The sequence below is a fragment of the Nesoenas mayeri genome (assembly GCF_963082525.1).
Source record: "Nesoenas mayeri genome assembly, chromosome: 2".
Lineage (NCBI taxonomy): Eukaryota > Metazoa > Chordata > Aves > Columbiformes > Columbidae > Nesoenas > Nesoenas mayeri.
Genome location: NC_137543.1, coordinates 53,810,839 through 53,832,626, shown reverse-complemented (window position 1 = coordinate 53,832,626; position 21,788 = coordinate 53,810,839).

Here is a 21,788-nt window from a genome sequence, read left to right as displayed (position 1 = left end):
AGGAAAAGTAATGTAGCAAAGTGTTAAGGTGTCAAGAGCGGCTTAGCTTTTACAGGGATTTCAGGAACATGGTCTTGATTGTTCTCTACTGCAGAATTCAAGCTAACCAGCCTTGAAAGCACTTCCAAAGCTTAACAGTGGCCTTGGCTGCCTCAAACAATTCCAGTTAACCATATTGTGAGCAAGCTGCCTAATTACTTTATAGGAGTAAAACCACTGTTTTTAACTATAGGAGTTAAAACCACTGGCTGACTGCTTCATGCAGATTTGTAAAATGTTTAATTTGTTGACTTTATTGACTTAAAAATAAAATTTTAAATTCATCCTACTGATTTAAGCACCTCTCTTCGGACATCACAGTGTATAAAGTGGTTCAGCTAGACTCTGCCACCAAGTAGGTGCCTGGTCCTCTGTAGAGGGCATACTGTCCCCTTTTGCCACACAAATGTAATACTACCTGTTTTAGCCTGGGTCTGCTGAGACCAGTCCTGGATCACTAGACTCCACCACCAAATAAAGAAATTTGGCACCATGGAGGCAATGAAAAAATCCAGCACAGCAGTTCCCCAGTTTCCAGACAACCTTGGGGTCATTAGAAACCACTATAATTCAGAGGAGTCCCTATGTCCTCCTGGAAAGTGAAACTGCTGTAAAAGCAGAAGTGTGACATATAAATGCTCAAATTAAAATACAGATAAACAAGAATAAGAATGATTGACCTCTTCAGGTCTTCAGAGCTAACACTTCTAGAAGTGTTATTTCATGACAACGATAGGATATGTTGCTCTTTTACTGTGTCGTCTAGCCTAAAACTGAGAAAAATTTACTAAATCTCAAATAAAGGGAAAGTTTCAGTTCTTTGCCTCCAAAAAGCTTTCTCAGGGAATTCCATACATGACTATGTTATCTATTCACATGCAACGTGAACTGATAGAGGAATATATGTAAAATACAATTATTGAACCTTAAGGCTCCTACGTTCTAATGAAGGGCATGGTAGTCTGGAAAGAAAAAAAAAAAAAAGATCTTTCTTGTTTTGTACAGAAGCTCAAATGCACAGATGATCACTGTGTTCACACACACACACTGAAATCAAAACACAGCTGTAAGGTCTAATTTTAGAGGCCACTAACCTTGATCATGCTCTTTTAATAATCTTCCTATTTGGGAATTCAAAGATTCAAGGAGGGCATAACCTTGAGGGCTTTAACCAGTCCTTGAAACTAGTATTCACAATGTGTCATTTGATTTTAGAAACAATATTATCAGACTGCAATGGTAAGTAGTGGCTTGACCATGAGGTCTTTCTCTGGTGTAGGTACAAAATTAGGATGTCCTAGAAGCTGAAACACCTTAAATATAAACAATGCAGAAGGTTCCATAAAGATGTTTCAGCTGAAAGAAATGTGCTAGGAGTCTAATATCACATTCCCGTGTCAGTCATAACACAGATAAAAAGCAGAAGTAAAAATCCTCCATCCTTAGAATCTCCCACTGAACTGCTTCTCTTAACTTAACTGAAGTTCCTCTGAAGAGGAACTTTGTTAGAGCCTTCTGGTAAATAAATGAGGAATTACTGAAAAAGTCCTGAGAAATAGGACTTCTGCTTGAACCTTCTTTCTTTTTCTTTAGCAATCCTGGTTGAATATCACCAAATTAAAGCTTTTATACATTTTGGACCAGCTGCTGGTTTTACAAAACTGCAGAATTTGCTACTTTCAAATGTTGTATTTATTTGAAACCTTCTTATGTGACAGCTGACTCACAGTAAGCACACAAAAAGTGTAATTAAAGAGTAACTCTTCATGTAATTTTATTCTGTTAGAGAAACCTGTGGTATGTAAAAGGAATGAAATAAACCCAGCATATGCATCTATTAAAACATAAAGCATAGTGAGCTCTCAGTCCTGTCCTCAGTGACACAGAGGCTCCACGGCAGCATTTGAATGGTGCCCTACACAACCAATTTGACCGTGTCAGAAAGGCAATCCCGGTGTATGGTATCTCTGTAGTGGGGAATAGAACTAAGCTGAGCCTGGGATGAGTTAAACAATAACCCATCATATACAGTACTCTCAGTTGATGCTAAGAATCTGTTGCCTGACCATCATCTGCAGTTTTTAGGTTTGCTTGTGATGGCAGAGATGAATATTATTCTAGGACGATGTTAAAGGAAAGTTCCACAGCAAAATCCACCCCCTACCATTTTTCTACCTTATGACCACAACTCTGTACAGTCAGTCCCTCCCACATAACTGCTCAGTTGTATTTCAAAATCAGAATGATTCCCTACATTCCTGGTTAGCACATTCAGAGGTTAAACATAAACCAGAAACCAACACTGACTATCATTAAGCATTCCTGCGCTAAATACCTTGCTGAAGCAAAATGATAAAAGCTCAGCACGTCATTCTTGGCAGGTATGACTGATTTTTTTTTTTTTTTTTTAATGCTTCTATTAATATCCTTGTTTTACTATCGTCTCACAATTACTTTTATTAATATATATAATTCCACTTTATTTAGTCTTGTGAGCTTTTATTTCTGATTCAGTCCTCTGTCACGTACCATAAAAAGGCTGCAGGAGCCCAGAGCTCATTATTATATATTGTAATGAACTACTATGGAGCTAATGTGATATCACATGAGTTGGCATAATGCTTTGTGAAATCTAACTCTAAAAGGCAACTGCAGAAAATGAGCACTTATTTACACATATATTTTTCACAGAATATTGGAATTTTAACCAGAATGTGCACAGGCTCTGTGTGACACACTGTAGTTTGGGTTTTGCTTCCTACAAAGGTTTATATCTACCAGCACAGACTGTTTCCATCCAACTGTCAAACACCTTTCCACTGATCACCTTACTCAATATGTAGGGATGTTTTTTCATTGCTTCTCTTTTCTAAGGGCCCCAGGCACTCCAGAAAGGGTGAAAAGGAATAAGTATTTCATAGGCCCTGGTCTGTGCAGCTAAAGGTCATGGAGCTGAACAGGCTTTCAATCAGTGCATCACACATGCAGTATTTTAAACCCTGCTATTATTAAAAAAACCATTTGTTCCTGATGGTGAAAATCTATGAGGTTTTCTGAACTTAGTTGAATCTAGCATCTTAGATAAAACCACAAAACTGAAAAATATTGACTAAAGCCTATGGGAATTGTATAGACACATATAGAATGACATACCATCAATCTTTTATGTTATATCATGCTGTTTCTGGTCTTCTCCATACTCTAATGCATTTATGTAGATCACAGACTTGAACGAGAAGGAGTATCTGTCTCTGGAACACTAATAGATTTGATTACACGTCTCCAGGACTTAGAAGTGACATACATTACTAGGATCTTTCCCAACCCCATTCCTTCTCTTCCAAAATTTGATTAAAATGAAAATCGTGTCAGTACACAAAGTCCTTGAATGTGCAATACATTCATTTTCTCTCCTTTGATAAGTACAGTATTAGCATAGATTCATAACACAGTGGGTTCTGTTTGTGCGACAAAACCCACCACTTTATCTGTCCATTTTGAGTCAGATCAGCAGATATAACTTTCAAGAAAGGCTGCGAGACACTGTCAGAGCAAGTCATGGAAAAAGATGGGATTCCTCCAGGTTTCTCTTCAAGTGGAAAAATTGAGTGTGTTGGGATTGCCTTTATACTTCCTGACAATAGAACAAATTTTCCTTATCTGCTTTGTAATGGCTGCTTAATATAGCAAGAGAGAAACATTTAAAAAATGCATGAAAGTGTGTAATAAATAAAGTTATGGAATCCTCCTGAATATCTGAAATAGCTTTATAAATTCTGACTAGAATCCCTCAAATCTGATTGTCTGCAACAGGGGATCACTGACATCCTGTTTAAAAGCAATAATATTGTGATAAAAGTGTGACTTGATTAGCCTTTTCTGGGCTAGGTCAAAGAGGATGCACAGGTATGAAAGACTGGCAAACAAAAGAGTTACATAGATATAGTTTCTTTCAAACACTGACTTCCCCTCTGATTTTCAAGCTCTTTATGAAAACAGCCATAAAAAAAAAAAAAAAGTGCCCAGATGTTTTTTTTTTGTAAGCAAGAACAAATGAATCTTGCCATACAGAGATTTTTCATCTCACCTTTCTAATAAAAGTGATTCTCGTTAAAGAACTTAGTTTAAACATTAAAAAGCTAACATAATCTCTCCTCCCAAAGAGCTATTTCTCTTTTTTTTCTACTCTTTCTAGCAGAGGCAAGTCTCTTTATCTTCCCAGAAGATCAAACAATATTGTCAAAATCAGAAAAACTTCTCCAAGGGTTTTGTGTGGTTCTTTTTCCTGATGATGTTTTCAAACACCCCAGATAAAAGCAGAATTTCCTTGCCACAGAGAAATTCCCCAAAACACCACTGGAAAAAGCTAAAACTGAGATAAAAACTCCCTTTTAAGGGTTTTTTGTTCTTGCTAAACTCTCTATTGTGAGTCGACCAAAATAGTTCACTCTGCTTCAAAAAGATATCTCAGCATTACTTATTTCTTTCATCAACTATTTTTCCTTTACAAGAGGGGAAATTCTTGTATACTTGCTCTTTCTCACATGTTTTGCTCTGATTGTCTAAAGCTCCCATCAGTCTTATCAGACTTAGTTGTACAATTCTGGTAGTTCAGAATTTAGTTATTGGAGAAATAGTCCCAAATCAATACTTTGTAATCTAGAGTTCTTATTTTATGCACCCCTGTTATATACTGGAAGAACTTTTGAGACTAGTGGCACTGACTTTGGAAGCTGTTCTGACTAGCTTCAATGAGTAAAATGAAGGGAAAAGTATTTGACCATGGATCACAGCTTTAGAAAACAGTTACCTTTTGAAATGAGATCAGTATTCTCTGTCTATACATCCTGATTTACATTAGCTTTTTGCTTTGTGCAGAAAAGTTTTCTGTCCTCATCTGCCTGTTCATTGCTTGCTGCAGTGTGAAAAATTAATCTCTAAGCATTTGAATGACACAAATCAATACAAGTCACTGTTTATGGATTGTCATACATAGAGATACTTTTCTCTTGTTTATTAATCTTTCTATTGAAGTCAATATTATGAACAACAATAATGAAGAAAGATGTTTTGAACCCTATTTAAAGATACATACATTTACCTAGCTATTCAAATCCTGCTCTTATGTAGCTGATGTTAATCAGAATAACTCAGCTGCTGCATCGTGCAGTGTGATGCATCAACTGCATGGTGCATCAAAAAAATGCTGAAGAATTTTGTCAAGAAAAAGCATATTGACTTAGAAAGTAGTTGAGTTTCAAATGCAACTAGCGGGAAATAAGAGGAGTAGCAGATGTAGCTCTAATACTGATTTTGACCAAGAGGAGCAGCTATTAGACACCATCCTTTTCCTGTGAAGCAGATACGGTTTTTTTTGCAAAACATCTGTCTGGCTACATGCTGGCTGTGGGCCAAAGTACCTGTGACAAATATAAGCATCTGTTTGGGAGCAACTGCTAATCCTCTGTCACACAGGTTATGAGATATGATTGGAAGAAATTCATCTTGTAGCAGAAAATTCTGACATTACAAAACAGCTTGTTGAACACAGAATATGTTCTTAAACCTTTCTTATTCATACTTGGAAAAAAAAGATTATTGCTAAAAAGTTCTAATTATTATTCTTCAAATAAAAGTTGATATGGATTTAACTTTTTCTGCAATGGTATTCATGACCCCTTTATTTAATTTTCTTTTTTCTACTTCCAAATGACCTTATTGGGACCATATAATTTAATCTAGTTAAGTCTGATTCTAATTTAATTTATTTCAGCTCACAAGAGCAGAAGTCCATCTGTTCACCTACTTTACATGTGAAACCACTACATAACCTAGTTTTGCATGAACTATTAAGCTTAATATACTTTTCAACATCCCTGGGCTGAAAAGAAACCTGAGCTTGTAATAAAATATGGAAATAGTTGATTTGAACTTAATGCCTACTGAACAGTAGTCCGATATGCTCTGTTTCGTAGAGGACAGAAGTGTATATGTAAGGTGTAAGGACATCATGAAAGCATAATATTTTCTGTTTGTAGTACTAACAAATGGTCAATTTATGATATCCTGCTGCTTATAACAATGTGCGCAGATGGATCTCAATGTAGGAGATATCAATCAAACAACTTTGTCAAACTAAAAGAAAAGTTATTATATGAATAACCTATAAAATGAGACTAATTAAATATAGTGACTATCATGAAAATACAAATTCATGTAACAATATTACTCTCCTATAATAAGTGATTTGGTTTTTAACAGGATCCGTATTTTTGATTTAGTTTACCTATTCTATAAAAGGATTAGTAATGACAAGCCTTTTTACATCACTCATTTGCATGAGATCCTCTTTGTTGGTTTTAAGAATAGTTTTCTGAATGAATCTTTTGCAAGTATAGTTTTTTACCAGACTTTGGGGTATAAAGTACCAGAATGACAACCTTTTCCAAACATGATGAAAGGACCAGAAAGCCATAGCAAAAACATATTTTGTAGATGAAAAGCCCTTGTCACTGAGAGGAAAAACTTCAAATGCAAAGCATTTCAATTCCTTAACCCATATTGCTATTTTAAGTATTGGCATCTCTGGAGTGGAGAAGGTCATTTTAGAAAGGGAATCGCAGCTGCTAATTTGAGAGCTAGAAAGACGACCAAAGGTATTTATGGCAGTTGTAATAGTATGAAGTATGACCCCCATAAAATCTCAAGAATCTACAGGGAAACACTCCCGAATGGACTACTCTAATTATTAACGAAGCTTCAGTTACAACCCACACCACATGCCAACAGTTGTCAGTGGCTACCATATCAAAGATACTTAGTGAGCCTACAAGGATGTGGTATAAACCCGGTTCTCTGTATTCCTGTTGTCAGAACTTATTTATTGTTAATATTCCTATGATACCACTGTAAGTATTTCAAACATAAAATAAAGGTTTTTTTCCGAACATGGGCTATGATATATAGACTCAATCAGATCAGAAATGCAGTGAACTGTCCAGGAAGATGGAGGAAAATATAGAGATTTAGTGAACTCAATAAGTGAATTTTGAAATTCAGGTTAAATTCATGATTTTAACCTGGACTTGTATTTCTGACATCTATTGTCTTCTAAATATCTCTGTATCTCTATGTAGAAATTGCTTCTGAAAAAAAAAGTTTGCCTTGTTGCCAAGATATAATAATCACATATCACTTTTTAACTTGTGGTTTCTGAAATGGCAATATCTTGAAAATCAGATAGCCTTCTCTTACACAAACCAGAGTGGCCAGTTGTTCTTGAACAAAGAAGCCAAGAGGTAAAGCATGGATTTAAATAAGTATTCATAAGAGGTAAGCCTCATGCAGACATGAAAAACTTTAGTTAGGAGGAGAGTGGAAACATATGGGCCAATTTTCAGAATAGAAGAAATGAAGTTTAACTGTTGGCTGATATTAGCCAAGGCAACATGAGTCTCCTTCTTGAACATAGTTGCTGTAGATTCCCTTGAGGAAGGGCAAGTTACCTTTTCCATTCAGGATGCTTGTTGGTTTTTAAATTACCTGTACACATTTGGATTCTGTTTTTAGATAAAAGAAAGTGTTACCATTAGAGATTTGTGAGCAGCATTTGTGTGAAAGAGGAAAACTCAAAACTGCATGAAGATCCTGAGAAGGATGGGTAAAGGGTCTCTCTGAGAAGTCTGTGCTGACCTCAGTGTCAGGTGGTTGTATCTCAAAGGCCTAATTGTCAGAGGAGATGGTAGACAATGATCCATACTTGAAAAACCTGATGGCCCACAAACAGGAAGTGCTTCATGCTCATTGGCCTAAGCTGAAAATTTTAAGTGAGTGAATTTTAATGAGAAATCAAATCTGGTCAAAATTTAGTGTTAATTAATTATGTTGAAAGGGCTATATAATGTCCTACATTCAATTCTGTGTTCCATTCACATATACTTTTTCTAATATTGCAGACCCTTTTTCTAACAAGAATAAATGACCTCACTATAACCTGTAAAGTAAGTGTTTTATCTCTGTTTTATGGGAATCTGATGCACTAGCTGATTAGATGACTGACCTGGTATTACACCCAATAGAGCTGTGGCAGAACTGAAAGCAGAACATTGATCTTTTCCTATGGCATATTACCCTGTGACTTTTTATGGCAGAAAGTCAAACTATTTAGCTTACCTTCCCATCAGTTTATGTCCTTTATACCCGTACCTCAGCCTCAGAAATCTGCCTACCGATCCCCTCAGTGCCTTCAGGCACATCCTCCTGCATATTTTGGGGATTCTCAGAATCTGTCAGCAGTTCCAGCTGCCCTCTTTTCTCCATCAGTAACCTGTGAGGTATTTGCCACAATTTGGCCAGCAGTTTATGTACCCATAAGCCAAATGGCTCGGGAGCAGGCGAAACACAAGAGGTGACTAATTAACTTACACTTTTACTCAGAAGACCACTAACTGTGATTCTTCTCTCTAGTCAGGTGACAGTTTTCATGAAACTCATGAATTTAAGTATCTTTTGGATTTTACTTCTTCCTTTCACCTGTTTAAATCAGCCAATTAGTTCAAATGGATTGGAGTGCAGTTCACATAAAAGATGTGATTACAATACAGCTTGGCTTCAAAGCAGTTGGTTAAAACCAGTCCTAATCTACATGAAATATAAACTTCATACAATGAGGCATAAATTACATGGAAAAAGTAGAAATAAACTTTTGTGTGATTATTCCTAATGCAACCTAAAACTGAGTTTCTTTCACTTTCCTTCGAAACTTCAAGCAATTGTGAATGTCTGAGGCAAGGAGTGAGATTTCAAAAGTCAAAGAACAATACCTTGGTTCTTATTTTTTCCAGTCAGAGGAGAAACTGCAGTGGCCAATAGATGCGATACGGTGATTGATCCATGAAGCTGAGCTAGATCATTTAGTCTTTCACCCCTAATTGTTTGATGGATCCATCAGAATTTTTCCTAGCCAATTTTTAACTAAGAAAAAGGCCACTGCTTGACAAATGGTCCTTCTGTTCCTGTTCTCTCTGAGCCTTCTGATCTCCCTTTGTTTCCGTGTCTGGCATCAGCCTTCTGTTTGGCTGAGTTGCAGGTGGGTAGCGTTATTACACCGGGAGTGCTTGGCTTGTGTAGCTACATTTCTGTCAGTATTTATCACAACAAACACTTTTTCCCTTTCAGTGGATTCCTAATTAGAGTCTGAAAGCTGGCTCAAGGCTGTCTTAATATATCAAGGGTCCAACTATTCTTTCAATTACATAAAATAAGTCTAGGGCAGTTAATAGACTTGATATGGATTTGTGCGAGTGATATCAAAGTCTAATCCAAGTTTCTGCTAAGGAATACATCTTAAATTATTTAGGGGAAATAAATATCTTGATGTATTTGTTGTGTTAGTACCTTAATGAGAAAATGGCAGTTTCCTTGACAAAGATAATTTTCCCTCTGCTTTATTGCCATGGAGGATGTCTTGTTGTCATGAACACCTGCAGGTGAGAAGACTGCAGCCAGCATTACTGGATGCAGTGTCCAGGTTAGCTGTCTGTAGCTAGCACAGGTTAAACACCTTTGAAGAGCTATAACAAGAAAAAACAGTGAGGACAGGCTCACTACACAACTGGTGACAGGGTTGTCCAGAGGCACAAGGTATTTTAGGGCCTCTATTGCCCCTTGTGCAGATAATGTCAAGTACAGAAGATTGAGAAGAACATTTATTGCAGGAATGTAATGTCTCCTATCTCAGAAACAGAGAGGTAAACTGAAGATCTGTTCACACGTGAGCAAGCATGCTGGAGTGAAGACACTGGCACTCAGGAGGTTGCTTTAGGATAACATAATACCACAAAAATACGAAAAGGACTTGTAGCAGCCTTCCCAAAAGGGAATCTTACATATAGATAATGTAAGTGGGGGATGCTTTTTTTTTTACTAGGAGACACTTCATATTTACAGATGCACTGTGAAGGAACCCACTAAGGGCTGGAGATATTAACATAATCTGCTACAAACACATAGCAAAAATGAAGAACCTGGTCCTTTTAGTCTTAAGAGGAGACACAGGCTTGTCCAGCACTATTACACCAATGCTTGAAGCAATCTGAGCTGGTTTTAACTGAATTGATTCAAAACAATCATAGGCGATTTTAGTCATTTCCAGTAAAAAATGAAGAAGTCATACTCTACCATGCAAACAATCAGAAGAACTTTGCTTGGTAAAGGCTCATAGGGAAATAGATTCTGAATATGATATTTCTTCTTCTTTAGATCAGTGTCGGTGGAGCTATTAATTCCCAAGACTTTGCTATATTTCTGTTTCTTAATTTGATACTTTGGTTTTAATTCCTAATTTAATTTGCATATACTAGTTTATTTTAGTTAGAGGACATCTGAAGTTAATAGTAGTTTTGCCATTGAACTCAACATGCAAACGTGAAATTAGGGCAGTAGAGCAGGCAGCAGATGTCCAAAAGTTTGCTGCCAAACCGAGGCTTAACTGTGTGAAGTCCAATATAAATGCTTAGCTCTCTTTGATTTTCTTTGATCCTGGGTCTGTCTTCTGGCCAAAAGGATCAGATTTAGACCAACACTGTGTTTACTCTGACTATTGGTAGCTACAAAGATCATAACAGAAGAATTAGGTGTTGAGAAAGGATGAGAAGGTAGGAAGACAGCCACTGTGTTTACAGACTTGGTCAATGTTTTCTTTGAGAAACCTGTGAAATGGTTTGTTGCTTCTTAAAGTGTATTTTTATTCCCAGAATCTCAGAACTCATTAGCATGTGTGTAATTCTGGGTTGTACCTCACTTTACCACCTTAGGGCAATTGCTTACAGCTGCTATAAAAAACATGGTGTTGTATAGAATCTTACAGCTGTAGCTATATCAATTAAGTTTGAAGCTGGCATTAGCAACCCCAGACACATGAAAAACACAGAATGTCGAGATTTCGAAACTGTTAGAGTGTTTTTCAGATTAACTGTATCCTGGTACCCTAGTTTACAGGACCCAATTGATCCCAGGAGATAAAATGCTGAACAACACGTTCGTGGAAGGAATTCACTGATGTATTAACAAATGGTGGTCACAAGCTGGACTGCTTCAGACTCAATCAAGGTTTCTTTTCCACTGGGAAGTTGATGTCCTAATCCTAGCCGTATTCAGAAGGGAGGCTGAGTCCTGAGAAGAAAACGAGTGTGATTGTTCATGGAACAGAAGTGTCATCTTTACGAAGGAAGCCAGCTGATGTGGCAGGGTGTTTTCAAAACTTTTCCTGTAGGCAGATGTTCAATTGAGAAAGCTCTGCTTTTTCTGCAGACTTGCAGGAGGAGGCATAGACACTTTGGGAAGTAGATTTGCTCACAAAATCACTGCTGTTTGATGTTATCTCTTCACACATGGATAACAAACAAGATAATCAAGCAAATGATCAGGGCTGTTAAAAAACAACTGTGTCAGGAAGAAAAGCATGTGCTGGGAATTTCCCACCGAGATGTTTTGAATAATACAGTTACACTGGTGCCCATCATGTAGATGCCTTTTCTCTTTTGCCAAAATTCTATACACAGTATAAAGATATTTCATATAAAATCTACATGTAAAGAACACTTTACTTTTTTTTAGAGTATTTCTAGACAGTTATATAAAATTCAGCAACTTTCCATCATAGAAGTGGTAACAGAAATCCAGTTTTAATAAGATTTTACAAAAAGCTACAAGCTCTCTATAAAAAAGGTAGAGGTAGTTGACTAACAGTGGTGTTAGTCTGATATTTGAGATTAAAATGCATAGTTGTGCAATAATTTTAAACTGCTAGGATGGCAAATTTCAAAAAGTCATAAATTTAGGATGGATTTCCAACACTATGTACCTATATGACTCGGTTGAATGCTCAGCTTCTTGATGTTGATTGCAGAATTTTTACACTAAGGTTCCTTCTTTATTAAGTGTCATTGCAGGATCATGAAACAGAGAGCTTCCTTTTTCTTTTCCTGTTTTTCTCTCTTTACACTTTCAGTCATTTTGGAAATTAGATGCCATTGCTCCCCAGAATTAGAAAAGGGACTTTGGTGGGTAGTTTTTGAAATGCATTGTAAAAACTGGTGAAGTATCAACTAATTTCCTCAATGTATAAATTAAAATGTAAAAGCTTCACATGTTTCAGAAAGTGATAGCCATAAGAAAAGCACTGATATTGTAATAAAATTTTGCAAGAAATGTCTGGTGTCTGGCAATAAACCAATTGTGGTCCATAATAAATTCCAACTAATCTGTTGTTTCAGTGTTTCTAATATGTTTGTACCCTGGAGTTAGATTTTCTTATTGTCTAGAATTTGTTGAACTTTAAGACATGTTAAACTTATTTGAACTTTAAGGCCATTTCCTTTCTTAGGGATATACATAAGGATGTGGGGGAAAACGCCTTCCTGAATTTCATAGGTCAAATCTTTGGTTAATTAGTTTAATCAAACTGATTTGGTAATTTTAAAGTCATTGCATTCACTTAGGTAATTGCAGTACACATGCCATCATAATTTGATCAATTAAATTTTTCACCTCTTCAGTGAGGAAATAGATTTTCATAAAACACCATTTGATATATTTCAAAATGCTTTTTCATAATCTGTGATGGAGCTAGATCCAGCTAAATGGAGCTAAAGGAAGAAGGAAAACCCTAGAGTTGATAGTGTTCTGTTTTCTGCTGCAGAACTACAGATAATACATTACTTAAGACTAAAGTGTACATTGCATCTATTTCTGACCACCTAACACATTTAGTTCATGTTTCCTTGAAGGTATTTGTTACATGGAATTTGTTTTAAATTTTATCTATAACATAAACACATGTGAGAGTGTCTCTGAAGTCCTATGTAGTGATACACACCTATGAGATTCTGCCTGAATGTCTGGGTGGCAGCATTTGGGTGAGACACATACCTGCCCCTTTCCACCCCAGGTTGAAGGGGAGCCTGGGCACAGATACAGGGTCCACATGATGAAGGAAGAAGGATTGCATATTCACTGTGAAGCATACCTGTTTCTGCAGTATGAACACCATTTCTGAGACGTCAGTCCTTGAAAAAAGTACACCTGTCAGTATAGGACCACTTACATTTAGAACTGGGCTTTTAAAAAGCTGAACTGATTAAAATACAGACAAAAATCACACAGAAACCTAAATAAGTGGTCTGTATGGTATATATAGCATTAAACAATAAATCACTTGGGATAACTACCTTCCTTGAAGGAAAATAATATGCTGTGAGAGAAACCATACAAACAGAAGTGCACAGACTTTGGGAAATATTGGAGCTGAAGCTGCACAGGCATCCAGACCTGTGCTGAATATGGGCATATATTAAAAATATGATCCAGCTGAGATAAGAGTAGAGGTAATGATGGCCTGAAATGTATTATATATAATATTTGCAATGAAAGATGACATTACTAATGGTATAATAGGTAATTGCACAACTATTTTAATCAAGGACATATTTACAATAGGTTGAAAAATGGCAATCTTTTGGACAAAAATGTTCCACTTTTTCTCCTTTTCAAAAGGAGAAAAATAAGATCGGGTTTGTTTACAGAATGTGATTGCTGTCAGCTGAGTGTTGTTAAAAGGAAGCTTGTTTAACCTTAACTCAAGCTCGTGGAATCAGCAGAAATAAGAAACCATCATTTGAAAACATAATGTCTAGGAAATACCTGTCTGAGTTCTCCAGGTAGGACATAATAGGTTGTATGCTATCTTATTCTAGCGCTCTAAAACAAAGTAGGTGCTTTAAGTTAGTTGTCTGTGTTGTCTATTGTTCCAAGTCAACGACGAGAGGGGCAATCTGAAGGGGCAAATTTTTCCCAGCTGAAAAAAAGATTTCTGAATTGACGAAATTTCAATTAGATAGGTCAGGAAATGAGCTGAAGGATCACCCAGCATTTGTTCAGAAGGGCAAAAGATAAAATTTTCTGGACATTAAGTCTTAGAATCAGTGCTGAAGTATCAGTGCAGTGATGATTTGAATCTCTTGAGTGTAATGTAAAATGAAGCAACACAACATTAATTGCAGAACCATACGATTTAAAGTGGATATGCAAATACAGTGTAATAGTATCTTAAGGAAATTTTGGTTTATTTTAACTATGGGAACAATAGAGAAGTTTAAAGTAAAATTTGTTTCTTGTTCTAGATGTAAAAGCGGTAAGAATATGTGTAATTACTCATATATATATATTTTAAGTCGTATTACTTTCGAAATAGCAGATGCCGTTGCATTCCTGCTCTTGAGCCATTAACCTTGTGTTCAAGTAAGGCAGTTAAAACTGAGTTTGCTGTAAATGCCGAAGAACCATGTTTAGTATGCAGAGACCATGTTCTACGTATCCTGGTATTTTCCAAATGCTAAAATGTAATTTATTCTAGTGATTCTTCACCAACAAAAATCTAATTTCCTCCAATCAGTAGAGTAAAGGCTAATTGGGATAAAAGGGGAAAGCAAAGAGCTTGCATTTTGAGTTGGTTGCTGACAAAGGAGGCTAAGGAATGCACACAGATTTTAATAAAACCTTATAGTTTTAACATTATCTCAGAAGATTTCCTGTGGCAGTACAAAACTCCTAGAAAGGGAATTGTCATCAGTAAATCTAAGTACAGGGTAGGATTTGCATTTAGAAAGACAGGGTTCATGTTCTAGTTAATTTCATGTGTTACTGAAGTATTCTACATTTAAGGCAAGTTCACGTGGCATTATTATTAGACCTAAAATATATTAAAGAATAATCATGCAGATCTTGAAGTGCTAACAGATAATGAAGTTACAACAAAAAACATACAGTATGGGTTAGGAACCATAAAAAGGACTGAGGCAGATTTTCATGAGCAAGAGAAAAGCAAGAAGTTAAAATTCAGTCTAACAAATCAGCCTACCATACTCTTATCTATTAGAGACATATTTTGAGCAATGAGAGCTTAAATGGAGATAAAAGTACGAGCAATAAGTGATATATCTGAGAAATCTCAGGCAACTGCTGATGGAAGCAGAAAAGGTAAAACTGCAGTTGTGTGAGGCACAGATAAGGCAATAAGGGAACACAGTCCCTGCCAAGAAAATCACTGCAGGCATCAGCACTGCCATGGTCCTTAGGCACAGAATTATTCAAGAGACCAAAATCACCAGTATTGCCAAATTTGTGTAAGCCTAGTGGAAACTAAACTCTCATTAGTTCACTTATTGTGATAGCAAATGTATTGGTGCACCTTTAATCAAATAAGTGTAGGGAAACACCTATGAAATTAACTACATTTGATACAAACTATGTGTTTCCAGAAAAGTATGCTTTATACTCAGCTGACTGATCCAATTTTAGTGCTTGAAAGGTTCATAAAAGTGACAAAGCATCACTGCTGACAGATGTGATTACTAAGTGTCTACCTCCTGATTCCCAAAGGCTTATTGAACACAGCATGTTCTACATGTAAAAATATTTCACCACATCTGGTACAGTACAGACAGACGTAGTATGACTTGTTAGCTGTCTGTTTCTATATTACATTGGGCAGACAGATTTCCCAGTAACACACAAAATAGTTCATAGTTCCAGTAATAATATTTCCAAAAATAATAATATTAGTAGTAGTAACAGAGCTAAAAAGAACTTCAATCATCCAGTTCACTCTTTTGCTGTAGTATTTTAGCTAGGACTTTTCTCCTATAGAAGAGAGCGAAAGGACAGCTTCCTATGTGTTGAAGACAATAATCTTCTTCACAGATCCTGGTTTGGCATTTCCCATTCTTGTTTCTCTTACAAGAGTATAACATTACTAATTTGGGTTCAATTTGTGTTCGACGTTAGCCACATAACTTTTTTTCTTGAATTCCTTTCTGTTTCTATTTGTGTAACTAAGCAGTCCTACTCTAACATGATTTCCTTATTGAATGGTATTTGAATTCTTTAAGAACATTTTGAACTCAAATTTTGTCTTCTAGCATGCTTGAAACCCTTTACCGGCTTAATTTGAAAAATATGTTTCTGTACTGTCCAGACCATTAATTTAAATGTGTAATAGTGCCAAATTCATGACAAATTGTGAAACCTTTTTGATTGCTGTAGTATTTATCCTAATTTGTACACAAGTATCCATTTTGAATGTTCATCATGAGGTCTCAAAGAAAGCTTGTTCACAGAAATATCTGATACAGTACAAGCACCTGTGGAATAAACCTCTTGCATTATGTCAATAAATCCTGATTCATCTGTGGATAAAACTGGGCCTTGCCAAAGCTCATGAAAATTAAAAGGGAGACACCCAGAGGACAAAAATAAGAAGGGAAACCTGCTGAACTGTTGAACAAAAACAAATGTGTTCAAAGTGCTGGTAAAGTTTCTAGGTGGGTTTTTTTGATGGAGCTGCCTTTGTGTGTGTGGGGGGGTTTGTGTGTGTGTGTACTAGCCCTGTGCCATTTTACAGTAGTATAGTACATAATTTTTAATGTAATTTTCTTTCTTGGATAAACCCCTCAATGCTAATGTTTGTATTGATGAGCTTAGCTGATGCAAGAAATGCAAGAAAGACAATACTGAGTGCAGCACTAGCATGCTGAATTGTATGAATATGGGTTAAGAAATAAACCTCAGAAGAATTCCTGGTGAATGCATATGCCAATTTATTCATCAAGGAGAAGTCTTGCTCTTTGAGCAGACAACTTCATAAATTCCTCACTCCAGAGTTAGAAAGGTGGAATAAGAAACATCTAATCCAAGGTAGAGACAGAATATAACATACAGTGCTAGTATAATGTTCTAGTATATACATCTATGTATAAAATCTGATTAAAAATTAAACAAAAAAAATATTCGTAAAGCTGCTGAAACGTGTTCCTTCTGGCTTTGCAAGAAAATGTACCTTTTAGCTTCCAGTTAATGTATACCTGATAGTAATTGTTGCTGATACACATCTGCAACACAAATCGGAATATTTTAGTATAATTTCATTTGCCGGATAGATGGCCATCCCTGCTACATTCTTCATTTCTGCATATTAATTTATAAAATAAACTTCTTCATGTAACTATATACAGGTATATAGTACTCTATGCAATTACAGACTTATGAATACAGTGGAATAAAACAAGTTGCATTTCCTGTTCACACTTAGAGGAATCCAATCTGTTGTTTAGTTATCCTGGGAAAAATGTTGACATATATTATATAATGTAAATAAGAAAAAGTCAGTTGCTGTTGTTATATTATATTCGGTTCTTTGGATCCAGTACAGGATTGATTTATGACGGCAACATTATTATTCTCAATATAGCACTAATATGTTATTCAGATAATACTAAAAAATTAAGAAAATAACTTTAACATCTGTTCAGATACAATTCCTGACTGATTTCCAGAGAGCAACAGCATCAACACTCAATTGAAATAGAGGCACTTGGATTTTTAATTTTGATTGGTATGTGGCAAACTCCAGCCCTCTCTCTCAACAGAAAGCAGATTTCTCCTTATGGGAGTGGATTCCACTGAGTACTACATGGATTTGCCAATAATCACAAGCCAAATTATGATTCACTTTAAGTCCTACCGAAGTGGACATGCAAAATACAAAATACAGCCCAAAAGATAGCGCTCTTACAAGAAAACTCATTCTGTATCTCTAACCATGCTGATACTGTCACTGCTAAAGATGTCTGAATAGCTGTAAATCGATGGTTTTACACAAGCATCTATGTACTGATTGTGAAAGTAAGAAAAGCGGACATGTATAATATTCAGGAATATCCCTGGTAAAAATGAATCACATTGCAAAAAGTAACAAACCAACAACCACCTGTCCTCCTGCTATGGAATTGCTGGAAATATCTAGAACACATGAGAGTAAATTGACACGTTATTCAACATGTTAATGGAAATACCTTGATATAACCCAAGTTACCTTGATATAATGGATATAGCTTAATATAACTTAACTCAGTGGATATACCTTGAGATAACTCAAGGTAATTTGTCATAAAATATAAAATGTGATTTTAAAAATCATAAATATTAAACTTTGATTCATACTTATGAAATATAAAAATGAATAGATCTTCATGAAGGATTCGGGGATGCATTAACAATGATAATCGTCTCACTGCCATGCCAACAAGTTGGCATACCAGTGAACAGATCTTCTTTGGTGGAATGGACAAGATCTTACAAAAAACCAACTACTACTCTGTCAGTTATTAGAAGCAAAGAACTTATCTTCTGAATAAAATGCTTTTTCATAAGATGTCAATGAGGTCTGATGCTGTCCTCTACGTAATCAATTGGCATTCCATACAGACATGAGAGGAAGTGTGGGCCAAAAACTTGGAACCAACGGAATGTTGAAGTTATCATGTGAAATGGTACTGTGCTTAAAGGAGGAGATAAGGACATGGTTATGCCTGTATGAGGTCACACTGGCTGTTGAACAACTAAATTATCTTCTGCTCCCATATATGAGTATGGGGGGAGTCAACTTGTAGTACTCCTTGTTGGGGAAACAACTAGACAACTGTGCTTTATTAGGCAAAGTTTTACAGTTGACGAAAGTTAAAGACAAGCATAAAATGCACACATGCAGTGATGCCTGAGTAATTCATATACTCAATATTTGTCTCACCAGACTGATCCTACTTAATCGATTGTACAGCTCTTCCAGTATTATTCTGTGTTTAGAACAGAGCACAGATTCATTTAAGAAAAATAAGAATGACATAAGTTGAGTAAGTAGCAGTAACTCAAGAAGAACAGTCTTTTCTTTTTTCTCAATGAAAAGTGGTAAGTCATATGTAAAATCTAAACTCTTATTCAAGGAAAAAAGATATTAAGAATCTCAAAGTGGATAATTACCTAATGAGCTATCAAGTGTTATCAAATTAGATAATTCAATATTAACCTTAAATATAGGAAGGAAAAACTGCTTGAAAGTAAAAAAAAAAACAAAAAACAATGCATTATAAATGTTCCATTGTCTAAACCTCTGGAGGCAGAGGCAGATACAATATTTATTGTTACAATGTTCAACATAATATTTATTTACTGTTATGTTTCTAGAATCAAAGATTTTCCTTCAAATATTCTAAAGCTTTTGGAGAAGACTGATTTTGGAATCTATAAATAAACTATTTCTAGGTGCAGTAGTCAACTTTTATCTTGGTTTATATAAGACAAGCTAGACCTCAGAGGTCTAGAAAAAACATTAATTAAAGCAAGCTTATTAAAGGGTTTACTGAAGATTTTTAGATGTCTGCAAACATAAGTTATTTCAGATGAACAATATTAAAAATGCATAATCTGTCCGTCTAGCTATCTTCAACAGACTTACTGACAGACAAATCATTGTAGCTTGCACAAGAGAGTATCCCTCTTTTTACATCCACATGTCCTGCACCTACATTGGGCAACCCCTGGTATCAATACAGGATGGGGGATGAAGGGATTGAGAGCAGCCCTGTGGAGAAGGACTTGGGGGTACTGGTGGGTGAGAGATTGGACATGAACCGGCAATGTGCGCTTGCAGCCCAGGAGGTCAATTGTATCCTGGTCTGCATCAAAAGGAACTTGGGCAGCAAGTTGAGGGAGGTGATTCTGCCCCTCTGCTCCTCTCTGGTGAGACACCACCTGGAGTCCTGCATCCAGCTCTGGGGCCCTCAGTACACGAGAGACATGGACCTGTTGGAGATGGTCCAGAGGAGGCCACAAAAATGATCAGAGGGCTGGAACAGCTCTGCTGTGAGGACAGGCTGAGAGAGTTGGGGTTGTTCAGCCTGGAGAAGAGAAGGCTCCAGAGAGACCTTATTGCAGCTTTACAGCAATTCAAAGACATCTATAAGAATGACAGAAACAGACATTATAGCAGGGCCTGTTGTGACAGGACAAGGAGTAATGGTTTTGAACTAAAGGAGGGGAGAATCAGGCTAAACACGAGGAAGATTTTTTTACAAGGAGGGTGGTGAAACACTGGCCCAGGTTGACCAGAGAGGTGATAGATGCCCCATCCTTGTAGACATTCAAGGCCAGGCTGGACTGGGCTCTGAGCAACCTGATCTAGTTGACGATGTCCTTGCTCATTGCAGTGGGTTGTACCTTTAAAGATTCATTTCAGCCCAAACCTTTCTATGATTCTGTGTCCTTTTGCACGGAACCTGTCACTGTTCTTCACATTAGTTTTCTGTGGAGTCTGATGCAGATATGGTGATGTTCTAAAACTTGATGCTGTAGGTTTGGCTATGACTGCTGTTTAATTGTTTCTATTAAATGAGCCAAACCAGCCAACTTTTCTGCTTCTTTTTTTTCCTTAGGCAAAGTAATTGAATTTGCCTGCAGCAGAAGTTCCTTATGAAAATCCACTGATAGCTGCTTTGGAGCAGAACAATAACAAGACAAAATTAAATATTCTTACATCTATATGCAAACACATAGTGGATCATACAAACACAACTTTGGAGATTCATTTACAAATGTGTTTTCCTTGCTGTCAGCAAATCTGTTACTGAGACCCGTTACTGTAATCTGTCTTCTAATTATCAAAAATGATGAACCGGTTCACCTTACCCTCCAATCAAATTAGTCTCTTTAATTAAAAATCCTGAGGGTTTGCATCTACAGTTTTAATTTGGTCAGTAGTTTTAAATCTGAAACTTCTGGTAGCTCCTCACACTTACTAATTTTGCATTTTATGGTTCTCCTATTCAGGCTGGAGTTTTTACCCGTTATTAATTGCACACCATTCATCAGGCACACAGTGAAGAAGTTTTAAACTTTTATTATATTGAGATTGTTTTGTTAGTTATATGATTGTGGAAAAAAGATTTTCAGCAAATGTTACTTATGTGGATCCATGATTCGGGAAAAAACCTTTAACATTGTGTTACTTTGCATGAGAATGGTCTGATTATGAGAATGCTTTTAGAATGCTGTCCCTCTCATCACACATCTTACAGTCCTTTTTTCCTTTGTATACTTTTCCCTGCATATTTGTACTTCATAGAACATTAATTACTTAATGTTTCCTAAACAGTTTCATCAGGCTTAATGAAAATTTGTTACCCTTGCAGAGGTAGTATTAGTATTCCAGTTCTATAATGGCCACTCTGAAGTCCAGTTTTGGCCAAGGACAGCATGGCTCAGAAGAAGAGAATAGAGCACACTCTCGGATGCTCAGCCTTGGGAATAATCAGTCCCCTGGGGCATGAACCCAAACCTGGGGGAACCTTCCTTCTGCCCTTTGGAATCCATATGGTTATTTTATAAAGTCTCTTAAAGCTTATTGACCACTACAGGAAATGTCAGTTAAATAAAGTTATGCTGGCGAAGGATAACAGGAGGGCTAAACAAAGCTCTTTTAGCAGATTGTGTTTACGAGAAACAGAAGTAAGGGAGAAACCAGCCACATGTTCTAGGATGACAGAAGCGGTAAGAGAGCTAATCAACAGAGCTAAATAAAATGCAGATTTTCCTGGGCTTTTGGCAATGTGAGCCTTCAGAAGGACATAATATTATCACCAAAACAAGATCCTAAAATCTTGGTTTTAAAAATCCTGCCTGCACTAAATTGTACCTGAAGTTACCTGTGTAGTCTGTCTGATCTTCCTTTTTTGGGATTAGATAAGGGAAATGAAGTTACTGTATCATTGATCAAAACCACTGTATTAATGTCCTTCTTTTGGATTAGGCCAGATTTAGAGGTTTCTGGGTCCTGCTGGAGCTTTTAAAAAATGTCTGAT